Source organism: Loxodonta africana, chromosome 2 (assembly GCF_030014295.1).
Source record: "Loxodonta africana isolate mLoxAfr1 chromosome 2, mLoxAfr1.hap2, whole genome shotgun sequence".
Lineage (NCBI taxonomy): Eukaryota > Metazoa > Chordata > Mammalia > Proboscidea > Elephantidae > Loxodonta > Loxodonta africana.
In genome coordinates this window covers 218,641,323-218,657,151 of record NC_087343.1, presented here as the reverse complement: position 1 = coordinate 218,657,151, position 15,829 = coordinate 218,641,323, and positions in this window count along the sequence as shown.

Here is a 15,829-nt window from a genome sequence, read left to right as displayed (position 1 = left end):
CACAACAACGATAATATTCCATTGTATGGATACACCACATTTTGTTCATCTGTTCATCTATTTTGATGGACACTTGGGTTGTTTCTACCTTTTGGTCATTGTAAATAGCGCTCCAGTGAACACTGGTGTACAAGTATCTGTTTGAATCTCTGCTTTCAATTCCTGTGGGTAGGAATGAAATCGCTGGATCAGGCTGGTCCTTTTAAGAGAGTTTCGTTCCTTGCAAAGCTGCTCCCGGGTGTTCACTGGGCAGAGTGAGTGCTCAGTGGTTGACTTCTCCAAGGGTAACCTCAGGTCTACGGCTTGCTGCTCTCCTCTAAAAACGGGTGGTGTTCTGGGCAAGATTTGACCAGTGGTAGACATAGGAGTGTTTGAGAGGATGACTGACCACAGCAGGCCTGTATAATTTATGTATCAGTTCTGTCTCTTGTTACCACCCTCCTGCCTCAGTCCCGGGATCTAGAACTAATTGCAAACCCCCCTCTCCAGACTCCCCAGATCAGGCTGCCCATACCCTAGGGTCTTGATTGTGTGGAGCCTGCCTCTTTAACTTACACCCCCCAACCTCCCTACCCCCCACCTAATAACCACCGTTGCTATTTAAAGTGTGGACCCAGCACAGGCCTCACCTGAGAGCAACACAGGGTCTCAGATTCCACCCACAACCTATGAGTCAGAGTCTGCATTGTAACAAGATCTCCAGTGATTCATATGCACCTTAAAGTTTGAAAAACATAGATAAATTCATCCTTAAATGTTCAGTTCAACAGGTCATCTCCTCCAAGCAGCTGCCCCCCCCCCCCAACCTCTCCTTCCCATTCCACCCCCAGCCTCCCCACAAGGGAGGTTACAGAGCAGACACAGTGCGAGCAAGGACTGCCCACACCACAATAATGACCATTTCTAGCTCATGAGTCACTCTCTTCCACTGGCTGTGCACTCTGGGGGGCTAAATGTGTTATCCATCTGGGTATACCCAATTTCTAGCATCATATTGGCTCAACACATGTTGTAAATGCATCATGTTTGGGAATTCTCACCCAGCACTTATGTCTCCCTTGTAGGAGCACCTGACAGGTGAGGCCACCTGATCTTGCAGGCCTTCAGGTATTGTAGAAAGCAAGTCCACTTGCTTCAAAGCCCAGGACACACATAGCTTAGGCCACACTTTATAGAAAAGCAGGCTTTCACTGGAAGTTACAAATCTACAGTCTTGCTGTGGTTTCTTCAGGATTCTCCTGTGGAGATTTTACTAAGGCTTTTTAACGTAGTGTCAAACAATACACAGGGTTATTAGAAAATATCTAAGATTCATCTTTCACTCTTCTTCTCTGCCCCCACTCTCATCTCCTACCACAAACACAGCACCAATTGGCTCTTGCTTTTAAATCTCTGCCACCAGCATCCAGCCTAAGCCCCAATGCTCTCACACAAACTACTGTAGGCTCTCACCAAAATCCCTGCCCCTACCCCCTATAATTCACTCTGTCCTCAGCCAGTGATCTATGTAGAACACATATCACACCATGTGCCCTATGCCCATGCTCACACAGCCTAAAAGCCTCCCCTGGTATTATAGAACACTTAACATCTGTGCACTCAGCCTGAGTTCCCCTGGCCGAAGAAGCTGAGTTCTCAGGGCCCTTGTACTACCTGTTCTTTCTTCCTGGAATGTTCTTCCTCTGACCTTCCCTGGCTACCTCCTTCTTCTCTCTTAGGCCTAAGCTTAGGTATCACCTTCTGGTGTTACTCCATTGCCCATGATACCCCATCGCCCTATTGTAATTGTTGGCAGAACCCTTCTTACCCTATGTTTATTATCTGTTCTTGCCCTCACTAGAATGGAGGCTCTGTATTAATTAAGGCCTTGTCTAGTTTTTCCTCTCATCACTGTATTCCAAGCATCTAGAACAGTGCCAAAGATGTTGTAAAAGCTCAATAGATATTTATTAAATAAATGGATTTGAGAGGGTAGAGCCAAAATGGCAGCTTATTCACACACACTATAATGTCCCTCTGTACCAAAGACCCCAAAAAACAAGTGAAACAGAAGCAGATAATAATCTGGGAATGCTAAACATCAAAAAAGAAGGTCTACGCAAAAATAAAATAAAGCTAAAAAACGGAAAACAGGGAATCAGAGATGTCAACCTGTAACTGATGACCACTTCAAAACATAAAAGGGGAATAAAGGGTATAGGTTAAGAACGTCCAAATGGAGAGGAAGTCTGGCTGGGATTACGACAGAGAACCCCGGACAGAGCAAGAGAAAAATGTAGAAAAAAGGTCAAATTCACAGAAAAGACCTCACTTATTGGTCTGACAGAGACTAAAGGAATCTCTGAGACTATAGCTCCGAGACACCCTTCTAACTCAGAACTGAAGCCACTCCTGAGGTCCACCTTTCGGCCAAAGATCAGGCAGGCCTATAAAACGGTAACACACGTGAGGAATGTGCTTCTTAGATCAATCAAGTATACAAGGCTAAATGGGCAACACCTGTCCAAAAACAAAGATAAGAAGGCAGGACGGGTCAGGAAAACTGGACAAACGGAACCAGGGAACCCAGAATAGAAAGGGAAAGGGAAAGAGTGCTGACACAATGCGGGGATTGCAACCAATGTTGCAAAAAAAATTTGTGTATATATTTTTGAATGAGAAACTAATTTGTTCCGTACGCTTTCACCTAAAGCACAATTTAAAAAAAAAGGAGCGCAGTGATTTGACTCTACATACCTGAATAGGATATATTCTAAGTGAAAAAGCTCAAAGAAACCAAACAACACCCAGACATTGTATCGTTAATAAGAATTATTAGTATTGTTACTTGGAAACTACTTAGAATAAAAACAAGTAACTATGTTAACATTAAGAACCAAGGTTTCAGTGTGTGATAAAACAGTTATAAATATTGAATAAAAGAAGTTGAGTAAAAGCCCTGAAATGATGTTTGAAATGAATTTTTACGACAAACTTATGATACATATTTTTCCTTTAAAAAACATTTTCTAGCTCTGTTCTAGGCAGCCCAGCTCACCAATGTATATAGAGATCCACCACGTGCCAGGCGTTGCCTACATACTGGAGGAGCCTAGACACAGAGAGGCATGCTGCCCAAGGAATTTCCACCACTTACCTCATTTTTCCACCACCCGTATGTCAATTTTACTGTGGTGATTTTCAAGCTGCTATGACGCCGGAAACTGTGCCAGAAGCTGTGCCACCAGTATTTCAAATACCAGTAGGGTCACTCACGGTGAATAATAGTTTTAGTAGGCTCTAAGGTCATTGGTGGAGACTTGGTGGTGCAGTGGTTAAAAGCTTGGCTGCTAATCAAAAGGCCAGCAGTTCTAAGCCACTAGTTGCTCCTTGGAAACCCTATGGGGCAGTTCTACTCTGTCCTATAGGGTCGCTATGAATTGGAATCTACTCAATAGCAATGGGTTTGGTTTTGGTTTTTGGTAAGGTCATTGGTTAAATCCGCAGTTGCTAACCAAAAAGGTTGGTGGTTTGAACCCACCAGCAGCTCCTCAAGAGAGAAGACTTAGCGACCTGCTCCTGTAAAGATTACTGCCTAGGAATCCCTATGGGGCAATTCTACTCTGTCACATGGAGTCGCTATGAGCCCAAATTGACTCTGCAGCACCTAACAACAACAACAAGACTGTTGGAAGGGCGCTGGTGGTTCAGTGGTAGAATTTTTACTTTCCGTGAGGGAGACAAGGGGTCAATTCTTGGCCAGTGCTCCTCGTGCACAGCCACCACCTGTCTGTCAGTGTAGACTTGTGTGTCGCTGTGATGCTGAACTGGTTTCAGTGGAGCTTCCAGACTAAGATAGATTAGGAAGAAAGGGCTGGTGATCTACTTCCAAAAATAGCCCAATGAAAACCTTATAGAGCACAACAGGATATTGTCTGATGCAGTGCTGGAAGATGAGCCCTTTAGGTTGGAAGGCACTCAAAATACAGTCACTGCAACAATGAACTTGAGCAGATGGTAAAGATGGTGTAGGACTGGGTAATGTTTTCTTCTGTTGTACATGGGGTCACCATAAATCGGAGCCAACTTGCTGGCAACTAACAACAACAACCTCACCTTTATGGAAGCCTGATGGTCTATGCCAGCAGATTATGAGAGTTGGCCATGTCATCAGGGGGAGGTGCCAAGGCACATTTGAAAAGAAGCTGGAAGAAGACTCTCTGCTCAAAGCTCCAGGGTGGTCATTTCTGATGGGCGCTTCTCCTCCTGGTCTTGTTGGGTCTCCAGCCTACAGTTATGCTCCGTTCAGGTGCACCCTCAGGGCTAGAAGACCCTACAAAGATGAAATGATCTGAAAGAAGACAAAGAGGACCTAGGAGCGTGGGATGAGAAAAGAGCCAGACCTGTTAGTGAGAGAAGAAGAGTGAAGGGGGGGAAAAAGGAGAGGACGAGAAGGGAGGGAATAAGTGAGAAGGAGATTATTAAAACAGAAATGGGCGACAGAGAGATGGGGGAGCTGCTGGCTCCGGAGAAGGCAGATGCGATAAAGTTGCCTACGCTAGCCCTGCTCCCGATAAAATGGCGGTTGGAAATGTACTGCTTGCAAACTCCATGTCCTTTGCATCCAAAGGGGTAGTACTGATATTTCCTGAAGAATGTGGGTCTGCCAACCATTTTTTCCCAGTGACTTCATTGGATGTCTGCTTTGATAGGGAGCCATAATGGACAACCTACATATCAGGGAGAGATCGGGGAAGCATCTTTGAGTCCTTTAATTCCAGTGGCCCTACATTTTGTGCTTCCCTCAAACAGTTGTCTTCATGTCGACCCCACGTGTGTCAGAGAACTGTGCTCCACAGGGTTTTCAATGGGTGGACTTGAACTTCCCCATTTGGCTTAGCAGCCAAGCCCACTGGCCGTTTTCACCACCCAGGGACTCCTGTGATTCCCCACGCTCTCCCATTTTCAAGTATTTTAACCCACAGCTTCCATGAGGACTTCTGTGTGTGTCTGCCCGTGTATTCTGCCTCTTGGCTTGTGGACTATCTCTTAGTGTGAGAAGCAGGAATGTGAAGGGGTAAGGCTCTCTGACAGAGCTCCTGTTTCGGGTGAGCCCAGTGGGCTGTAGTCCAGTTACGTGGGTGAATGACTGTAAGCATGAATGTTTTCCATTTTTCCCTCCACCAGCTGCTCCTGTTGTCTTGTTGCTTGTCCTGATTGATTGCAGACATCTGTGGGTGTCGGGTTCTTGGTTTGTACCACCACTGAGCCCCTATGTCCTGTCCTGGGAGCCAGCTCTTAGCCAACGGTCATCAATGACCACTCTATGCCATGACCACAGTCATGAGTAAGGCCCTCCGCCCACCAGCCCGGGGTCTCCTGCTCCAGAGCTGGAAAAGCAGGTATCAGCAAGCATTCGAGTTGTGGCTGCAGGGAGAGCCAGGAGGGAAAGCACTCCCCACCTCTCCACCCACCCACCCACTCTGCTGTGCGTGGCCAGGGGTCAGGCTGCAGGGATGACTTCATGGTAAAATCAGCCAGTTCCGAGAACTTGCTGCATGGCTCTCAGGACACGTTAAGTCTGGAACAAAAGACCCTTGGCCTGTGGAAAGGGCTGGGATGAAAATCTGGCTGTGAGGAAGGCTACCCCATAAGGTAAGCTCACAAATCCTTCTAAACACTCCACTGGCACCCACGGTGGGCACTGAAGCAAACTTCGTGACATAGAGAAGCAGCTGCAGATGGTCAAAGTTATGCCAAGCCAAAATGAGTTTTCTAGCCAGCCTTTGGCACGTTGCCATTATTTGATGACTGCTAGTTGCAGGGCATACCCTCTGGGGCACCCTAGCAGCAATGAGCAAGGTCTGTTATGTAGAGGGTACGGAATCTCATGTCTCCATTCATGGCTCATTCTCCCTACCACATCAGGGAAGGAGCTTATTCTCTGACCCCTGGTGGCTCAACTTTTGGTGAGAGAGGCATCAGCTTTCAGCCCATCCAGGGTCTCTCAGGTTGACACCAGGCACTGAAGCGGTGCTGGACCACAGCAGCCTGGCCCCTGGAGGAGTGGCTCTAGGGAGGAAGATGGCACAGCACTGGGGACTCAAGAACCACATGGGACCTAGACTAGCAGGAGGGTGCAGCAGTGACCCCTTCAGTGAATGGATACCTTAATCTTAAGTCATCCCTGCAGTAAGGGTCGCCCCCATCAACACAGCTGGACCCAACTCTTCAACTGCAACTGGTTGGTCTTTAAAAAGGATCAAAAACAGATTGAAGAAATTGCAATACTATTTGGAAACCCAAGTCAGTCCAAAAAAGAGAGAAATAGAGTTAATTAATACCAGTGGCCCATAAAGAAGTCCAGGATATTTTGCTGAGTGAAAAAGCAAGATGAAAACAGTATCTAGAGAGAGGACTCCAGAACTGCTGTCTGGAAACACTGCCGTCTCTTCTTCAACCCTCCTCTGGGGAGTGGACTTTGAAGAAGTGGAGAGGAACCATCCTATCCCTTCCCTTCCTTTCCTTTTTTTTTCGTCTTGCTTTTTTACGTTTGTTTGTTTTTTCAGTTTGATTTCTTAAAACAAGCAGATATTATTGTGTAACTTTTATCAGACACTCTGAAATGTGTCCAAGTTGAGGTTTGATCATCCACAGGGTCGCTGCCAATCTGCCACCTTGCTACCCCTCGAATGGGACCTTGTCCTTCCCCCTTGCTCTGCTACCCAGCCAGAGATGTCTACCTGTTCCCTCCACCAGGATAAACTGGGGTTCTTCAGAGCTCAGCGACTTGCCTCGATCTTCTCAGGACTCTTCTTCGCTTACTAGGCTTCCACAGCTCCTTTCCTGTGCGGAGTATTGACCCAGTTGCAGGGTCACCTTTGAGCAGTTTGGTGTGCGTGCGTGCACGCATGTGTGTGAGGGTGTGTGTGCACACATGTGTGTGCATGTTGTCTCTGGGTACATGGCTGCGTATGCACATGTACACCTGTGTCCACGTGTGTGCTTGTGTATGCATGTGTGTGCATGTATATGTGTGTGTGTCCCTGGCTCTGTGCTGTGAAATTGGGATCCTGGAGAGTGGGGACTCCATCTTTCTTCTTTCCATCCTCCCCATGTCCCGTTTACTCAGGGCCTGACGTAGTATGGCTTAGCGGGAACATAGAGAACCAGACAGCTGGCCTGGAGTCCTGCCTCCACCACTTCCCGGCTTTGCAATCTTTAGCAAGACCGTCAGTGTCTCTGCATTTCAATTTCTACCTCGTGGAAGGGGGTAACACAGGCATGCCAGAACACACTTGTAAGGATTAGGCCGGACGATTGATGTGAGTTGCACAGAACACTGCTTGGCATGTGGAAGTGTAGCAATGAACAGCAGGCGCCACTGTTGTTAACACTGTCAGTCATCAAGGCTTATTACACTAAACTGGATAAAGACGAGAACACTGTACCTTACAGGTTTCCTCCACCTTGAGGAGATTGCCCTTGGACCTGACTACCTCTGGAGTTCGGGGCTCAGAGCCAGTGAGAGGGGCAGCAGAGCTTGTAGAAAGTAGAGGACAGCTGGTGGGAGGCTGCAGAGCCCAGAACAGCCTTCTGGGCACATCCAGTTACTGGCAGCTTGGGTTCTGGCCCCAGGCCCAGGCTGCCAGCACAGCCCCTGGAGTCATGTCCACTGAGCTCTCATCTGGGTTCAGCTTCTGCCTTACCCACCGTCCCAGCACCTAGGAGCAGTTGTTGCATTGGTCACACTGTCCGATCCCTGGGGCAGGAAGGGCTGGATGCCCTTGGCTGGGTTAGCTGATGGAGTCACTTGCCCATGGGTGGGGAGAAAGGGCTGGGAGCCCTGCCCCTGGCCTGTGTCTGGGAAGAGTGGACAGTGTCCTCACCTCAGTTGAGACATGGCTGCTCAGAGTGTGGGCTGCAGAGCAGCAGAATGGCATGGACACAAGGGAGAGATGCAGAATCTCAGGACCTGCCTCTGACCTGCTGAGTCAGAGCCTGCATTTAAGAAGATCCCCAAGTGGTCTGTGTGCATGTTATGGTATGAGAAGTGTTGACTAGCAGCCTTTATGGTTCATATGCACATTGACATTCAGGAAATGCTGGCCTAGGGTGCTTCTGGAAAAAGGTCAGAACACCAATAACCTGCATGAGTTTCTGATTGCAATGGGCCTGTTATGGATTGAATTGTATCTTCCCCCCTCCCCGAAATGTGTTAAAATCCTAACCCCTGTACCTGTGAATGTGACCTTGTTTGAAGATGTAATTAGTTAAGTTAGCATGAGGTCCTACTGGAGTAGGGTGGAATCTAATCCAGTATGACTGGTGTCCTTATAAAAAAGAGAAAAGACACCTGAAGCCATACACGGAGAGGAGAACACCATGTGAAAACACTGAGACAGACAAAGAGGAAAGGCAGCCATGTGTAGAGGCAGAGGTTGGAGTTATGGGGCCATAAGCCAGGGATCTCTTGGGGATAACAGAAGCTGGAAGAAACAAGGAAGGGTTCTTCCCTACAGCCCTCAGAGAGAGCATGGTCCTGCTGACATCTGAATTTGGACTTCTAGTTTCCAGAATCATGAGACAATAAATTTCTGTTGTTTTAAACCCCTAGGTTTGTGGTCCTTTGTTATGGCAGCCCTGGAAAAATAATACAGAGCCCGAACCACACTGGCTACTTTAGGGCCACAAGTGGATTCACAAAAATGGGGAGGCCTCTCTGATAAAGGTGACATTTGAGCTAAGCAGTGGAGTAAGAGGAAACATGGGCCATTGTGGTTTCTGGGAACAAGCAGTAAGTGCAAAGGGCCTGGGGCTGAAAGGTGCCCAGTGCATGTGAGAAACAAGGAGGCTAGAGTGGCTGATACAAAGCAAGAGAGGGGCCGGTGGTAGCAATAGATGTGGGGAGCTTCTGATCAAGTTTTTAGCGCCCCACTCTTAGCTATAAAAAGACAGCCAAGGATCACCAGACAGGAAGTCCTCCAATATGAAAAACAGGGACCTAAACCAATAGAAAAAGGGAACTCAGAAAAAAAATCTCAATTCAGGGAGCAGGAGAAAACCTTCTGAAAATCCATAATCCAAAACCCTTAAAGAAATCAGAGAAGCTATGGATCTGTGAAAAAAGAGCAAGATGTTATAAAAAAGGAACATTCGCAATTCCTGGATGAGGACGAGGAAGAGGACAAAGTTAAAACAAAATTCCACAGAAGGATTAGAAGATAACAATGAGAAACGCCCTCCTCAATAAAAGTAAAATACAAGGAATTGACAATAGGAAAGGAAATACAAGAAGATAGGAGAATCCATCCAGGAGGTTCAACACCTGACTGAAAGAAGTTCCAAAAAGAGAGAAGAGGCAAAAAGAGAGGAAAAAAAAGAAACAATCAAAGAAATAATGCAAGTAAAATCCTTACAGCTGAGGAATATAAATCTCCAGACTGAGATCCATGCCAAGGCAGATCACGAGATAACAACACGCCAGAGATAAATGGAAGGTCTTCTGAGCTTCTAGGGAGAACAAAGAGGCCATATAGCAAATATTGGTGGCCAAACTGTCGTTAAAATTCTCAGTAGTAGCACAGGGAGCTAGAACACAATGATGCCATGCCTTCAAAGTTCTGAGGGCAAAGTATTTCTAACATGGAATTCCTTGTTTACCAATAATCAATCAAATAGAATAGTATACGATCATTTTCAAACATTTAAGATATAAAAAAATCGTCTCCCACGCACCCTTTATCAGGCAGCTACTGAGCGCATACTTCTGCTTTTTCTGAAATGAGAGAGGAAACTGAGAAAGAGGCAGATAGCACTAAGCAATAAACTAAAACCAAATCCATTGCCATCAAGGCGATTCCGATTCATGGCGACCACGTAGGCCAGAGTAGAATTGCCCCACAGAGTCTCCAAGGCTGCAAATCTTTACAGAGGCAGACTGCCACATCTTTCTCCTGCAGAGTGGCTGGTGGGTTTGAACTGCCAACCTTTTGGTTAGCAGCCAGGCACTTAACAGCTGCACCACTAGTGCTCCTCGTCTAAGCAATAGGGGAGCCAATACAAGAAAGCAGAAAAGATATGGTGGAAAAGGAATTCTCAGGGTAAGGGCCATTCCACAGACCTACAGAGCAACCGGTCTAGATGGGAGCTAGAAGACAAAAGGTGCCAGGAAGGATTTCTCTGGAAAATGTGGAACTAATAGATTATGTGTGTGTGTCTGTGTGTGTATAGGGGGAAAATGTATTGTCTGAGTGGAAAATAAAATTGAAAGGGGATTTTACAGATGAATTGTAGCTTTTGAAAATTAGCCATAGGTGTGTGGAGAAAAAAAAAAAAAGGATAATTATTAACTTGAGAAAAACAAAATTGTAGAATGCAACCTATTTTCCTTTTGACACACTGAAAAATATTTATGTTGCCATAATATTGACTTAACTGACACCCTGGGAAATGGGAGAAGGGAAGTGTATGTTTGTTGGAGGTGACAGTGTGTTGGTTTGGCAAACTCTAAGAGGGCTATATTAGTTTTCTATTGTTGCTGTAACAAATTACCACAGTGAATTGGAAGAACACATATGTATTATCTTACAGTTTTGGAGGATAAAAGTCCAAACTGGGTCTTACTAGGCTAAAATCCAAATGTCGGCAGTACTGCATTTCTTTGTTCCAGGGGGAATCCGTACCTTGCCTTTTCCAGATTCTAAAGGCCATCCATATTCCTTGGCTCGTGCCTCCTTCTTCCATCTTCAAAGTGCATCACTCCAAGCTCTGTTTCCATCATCACATCTCCTCTCTGACCCTGGCCCTCCTGCTTGCTTCCCTCTTAAGAGGACTCTTGTGATTAGATTGGGTGCACCTGATAGTTCAAGATTATCTCCCCGCTTCCCAAGATCCTTAATTTAATCACACCTGCAAGTCCCTTTTGCCATGTAAGATGATGTATTCATAGGTTCCAGGTATTAGGATGTGGACATATTTGGGGAGGGGCATTATTCTGCTGTCCACAAGAGCTAACATCTAAAATGAACACAGCAGGACCTAGCTCTATAAGCATGTTATTTAGAAATACAGAGGTAAGTACCAGAAGTCACTAAAAGTGTGCATAGTGGTTGCCTCATGAAAACTGGAGCCAAGGGTCGGGAGGCAGAGCCAGGGGACAGGAGTTTTAATTGTGTAAGCCTTGTGTAAACTCTAAGATTTTTTAACCTTGAGCATCTAATGCTGTGATAAAGGGGAAAATGCACTGTCAGATCCAACTCCATACCTGAAAAAATCAGCATCTTGAGGGTGGAGCCCCGGACTCAACATCTTTAGTAGCTGCTGCTATCACTGCTAACCAAAAGGTCAGCAGTTCAAATCTACCAGCTGCTCCTTGGAAACTCTATGGGGCAGTTCCGCTCCATCCTATAGGGTCACTGTGAGTCAGAATCGACTTGATGGCAGTGGGTTTTTAAGGTCGTTGCAGGGGGTAGTGGTGGTTCAGTGGTAGAATTCCCGCTTCGTATGTGGGAGACCCGGGTTCAATTCCCAGCCAACAAAACTCATACACAGCTCCTGTCTGTCAGTAGAGACTTGTGTGTTGCTACCATGTTGAACAGATTTCAGCAGAGCTTCCAGAGTAAGACAGACTTGAAAGAAAGCCCTGGAGATCTGCTTCTGACAATCAGCCGGTGAAAACCCGATGGCTCACAATGGTCTTATCCACAATCAATCATGAGGATGGCACAGGACTGGGCAGCATTTGGTTCTGTCGTGCGTGGGATTGCCATGAGTTGGGCGTGACTTGACAACTACTCACAACAACATGACATTCAATATCTGGGGAGCTCTGAGATACAGGTTGGTTCTGGGGGCCTGTAACATTTTCTTCACCCTACGGGGACGCCTGTTTCTCATTTTATATTGCCATGTACCGAGGTTACACATTCCTAACTTAGCAGATGTTATAGATTAAATTGTGTCTGTCAAAAAACGTGTATCTACCTACACACTGGGAAAAAGTTTTTAGCTATGACATTTCCAATCAGCACTTGATCTCTAAAATCTGCATGATACTGCAAAAACTCAACTACAAAAAGACAAATAACCCAATTAAAAAATGGGCAAAAGATATGAATAGACACTTCACTAAAGAAGACATTCAGGCAGCTAACAGATACATGAGGAAATGCTCACAATCACTAGCCATTAGAGAAATGCAAATCAAAACTACAATGAGATTCCATCTCACTCCAACAAGGCTTGCATTAATCCAAAAAACACAAAATAATAAATGTTGGAGAGGCTGTGGAGAGATTGGAACACTTGTACACTGCTGGTGGGAATATAAAATGGTACAACCACTTTGGAAATCGATTTGGTGTTTCCTTAAAAAGCTAGAAATAGAACTACCATACGATCCAGGAATCCCACTCCTCAGAATATATCCTAGAGAAATAATAGTCTTTACATGAATAGATACATGCACACCCATGTTTATTGCAGCACTATTTACAATAGCAAAAAGATGGAAGCAACCAAGGTGCCCATCAATGGATGAATGGATAAATAAATTATGGTATATTTACACAAGGGAATACTACGCATTGATAAAGAACACTGATGAATCTGTGAAACATTTCATAACATGGAGGAACCTGGAAGGCATTATGCTGAGTGAAATTAGTCAGTTGCAAAAGGACAAATATTATATAAGACCACTATTATAAGAACTTGAGAAATAGTTTAAACTGAGAAGAAAACACTCTTTTGTGGTTACGAGAAAGGAGAGGGAGGGAGGGTGGGAGAGAGGTATTCACTAATTAGATAGTAGATAAGAACTACTTTAGGTAAAGGGAAAGACAACACATAATACAGGGAGGTCAGCATAAGGGAACTAAACCAAAAGCAGTTTCCTGAATAAACTGAATGCTTCGAAGGCCAGTGTAGCAGGGGCAGGGGTTTGGGGACCATGGTTTCAGGGGACATCTAAGTCAATTGGCATAATAAAATCTATTAAGAAAACATTCTGCATCCCACTTTGAAGAGTGGTGTCTGGGGTCTTAAACGTTAGCAAGCAGCCATCTAAGATGCATCAATTGGTCTCAACACACCTGGATCAAAGGAGAATGAAGAACACCAAGGACACAAGGTAATTATGAGCCCAAGAGACAGAAAGGGCCACATGAGCCAGAGACTACATCATCCTGAGACCAGAAGAACTAGATGGTGCCCAGCTACAACTGATGACTGCCCTGACGGGAAACACAACAGAGAACCCCTGAGGGAGCAGGAGAGCAGTGGGATGCAGACCTCAAATTCTCATAAAAAGACCAGACTCAATGGTCTGACTGAGACTAGAAGGACCCCGGTGGTCATGGCCCCCAGACCTTCTGTTGGCCCAAGACAGGAACCATTACCGAAGCCAACTCTTCAGACATAGATTGGACTGGGTTGGAGAGGGATGCTGGTGAGGAGTGAGCTTCTTTGATCAGGTGGACACTTGAGACTATGTTGGTATCTCCTGCCTGGAGAGGAGATGAGAGGGTAGAGGGGGTTAGAGGCTGGTGAAATGGATACGAAAAGAGAGAGTGGAGGGAGGGATCAGGCTGTCTCATTGGGGGGAGAGTAGAGTATGCAGCAAGGTGTGTATAAGTTTTTGTGTGAGAGACTGACTTGATTTGTAAACTTTCACTTAAAGCACAATAAAAATTATTACCAAAAAAAAAAAATGTATATCAACTTGGCCAGGCCATGATTCACAGTAATGCATGATTGTCCACCATTTTGTTATCTCATGTGATTTTCCTGTGTGTTATAAATCCTACCTCTGTGATGTCAGTGAGGTGGGATTAGCGGCAGTTATGTTAATAAGGCAAGACTCAATCTACAAGATTAGGCTGTATCTTAGTCAATCTCTTTTGAGGTATAAAAGAGAGCGAGCAGAGAGACGGGGGCCTCCTACCACCAAGAATGAAGAATTAGGAGGGAGCGTGTCTTTTGGACCCAGGGTCCCCACCCTGAGAAGATCCTAGACTAGGGAAAGGTTGATAACAAGGACCTTCCCTCACAGCTGACAAAGAGAAAAAAGCCTTCCCCTGGAGCTGACACCCTGAATTCAGACTTCTAGCCTCCTAGACTATGAGAGAATAAATTTGTTTGTTAAAGCCATCCATTTGTGGTATTTCTGTTACAGCAGCACTAGATAACTAAGATCGTGGATAATGACTTTTTTCTTGTGGCATCTGGCTCAATAACGATTTGTTGAATAAACTAATGAGTAAGTGAATAATTTCAGGAGCTAAGAATGTAGGCTAGCTGATAAATCATTTCTGAATGGTGTTCAAGAATCCCATTTTTATTGATAGTAGTACATAATTAATTCTGGGCACCAGCCTATCCAAATCTGCATTTTGAAAAGGGCTTGTGCATTGTGGGTGTTAACAGAGCTTAGTGATGGTGAACATTCCTTACACATCATGGCTGTGTCCCTTGAACTTGGCTTTTCGAGACTTGTTGGGTGAGAGGGATGCAGAAGGACCACATTCCACAGCCATGGCTGTGCTGGGAGGCGGCCTCACACAGCCTGCTGAGGTATGGCAGGAATTCCCTCATTCCTGAGGGGCTGGAAGATAACCAAGACCAGGCTTTCCTATGAAACTCCTTAAAGAGACCTTCTTTAAGCAGGGTTCATGGCTGTATGTTTACCAGGTCAACTCCACAGTTAGTTCTGATTCCATTGTGAGGCTGTGGTCAGCAGGGTTAGGAGGGCTTCTGGCAATAGCAATTTCTAGCAGCTTATCATTTTAATGCCCAAATATTCAAACCGACTTCTTCAGCTTGGACTTCCCCAATGATCTTCCAGGCCGATAAATCCAATGAACTCAACATTTTCATTCAGATGTCTCAAAGTCTTCTTGAAGGCACTCAACAGTTTCAAGGCCGAAGTCTCCTAAACTTCATACAGCCTCCTCCTAATGGCCCCAATTCCTGTGGCTGGCACTGCCACCTACCCCATTGCTCAAGCTAGGAGTAGGAGTCACCCTCGTTCTCTCTCTCTCGTTTTCCAAATCCAGGGTGGCAACTAGCTCTGTAGGTTTTTTCTGCTAAATGTCTCTGTCACCTATCAGGCTCTTGACATTTTCATTGCTACAGCTGCCATCATCTGCAGGTGGTTTTATTGCAATAGCTGGTCTCCCTACACGCCCATGGCCTGCTTCAATACAGTCTCCTCCTTGCAATCTGAATGATCTTTTCAAAGTAGAAACAATGTCTTCTCTCTGTCCCAACTCTGCCTAAAGCCCAGCCTCCTTAGCATGGTTCTACTCACCTCTCCAGCTTCTTCTTGCACCACTCTGCTCCCTCACTTTCTGTGCCCCACCCACCAAGTCAGGCCTTATTAGCTCCTCAAGGAGGCCATGCTCCCTCCTGCCACAGGGCTTTTGCGCTTGTGTGTCTTCTGATGTATTAATGCCCATTCAGTCTTCTTATCTTCTCTCAAGCTTCACTTCCTCAGGAGGCCCTCCCTGGCCCCCAGTCTAGGTCAGCTTATTGTCCTGTGCTTCCATACAAATGTAGTCGTGTCCTTCAGACCACCTCTTACAGTGTAAACATACCCCCTTACACGACAAACTGTCTAATGTGTATCTCCCACACAAGGCTGTGGGCCACCTCGGGATAGAAACCCTGTCTGCTTTCACTTAATATTATATCCTGGTACCTCTTCAGGAGATATTCATAAATATTTGTTGAGTGAGTGAATGGGAAGCTGGGAAGAGCAGAAGAGGATGGGTTAGTGGGATGAGGGGAGTAGTCAGGGGAAAGCCAGGAACAGCCTGGTGCTAGGGCAGGACAAGGAGAAAGAAGGGAG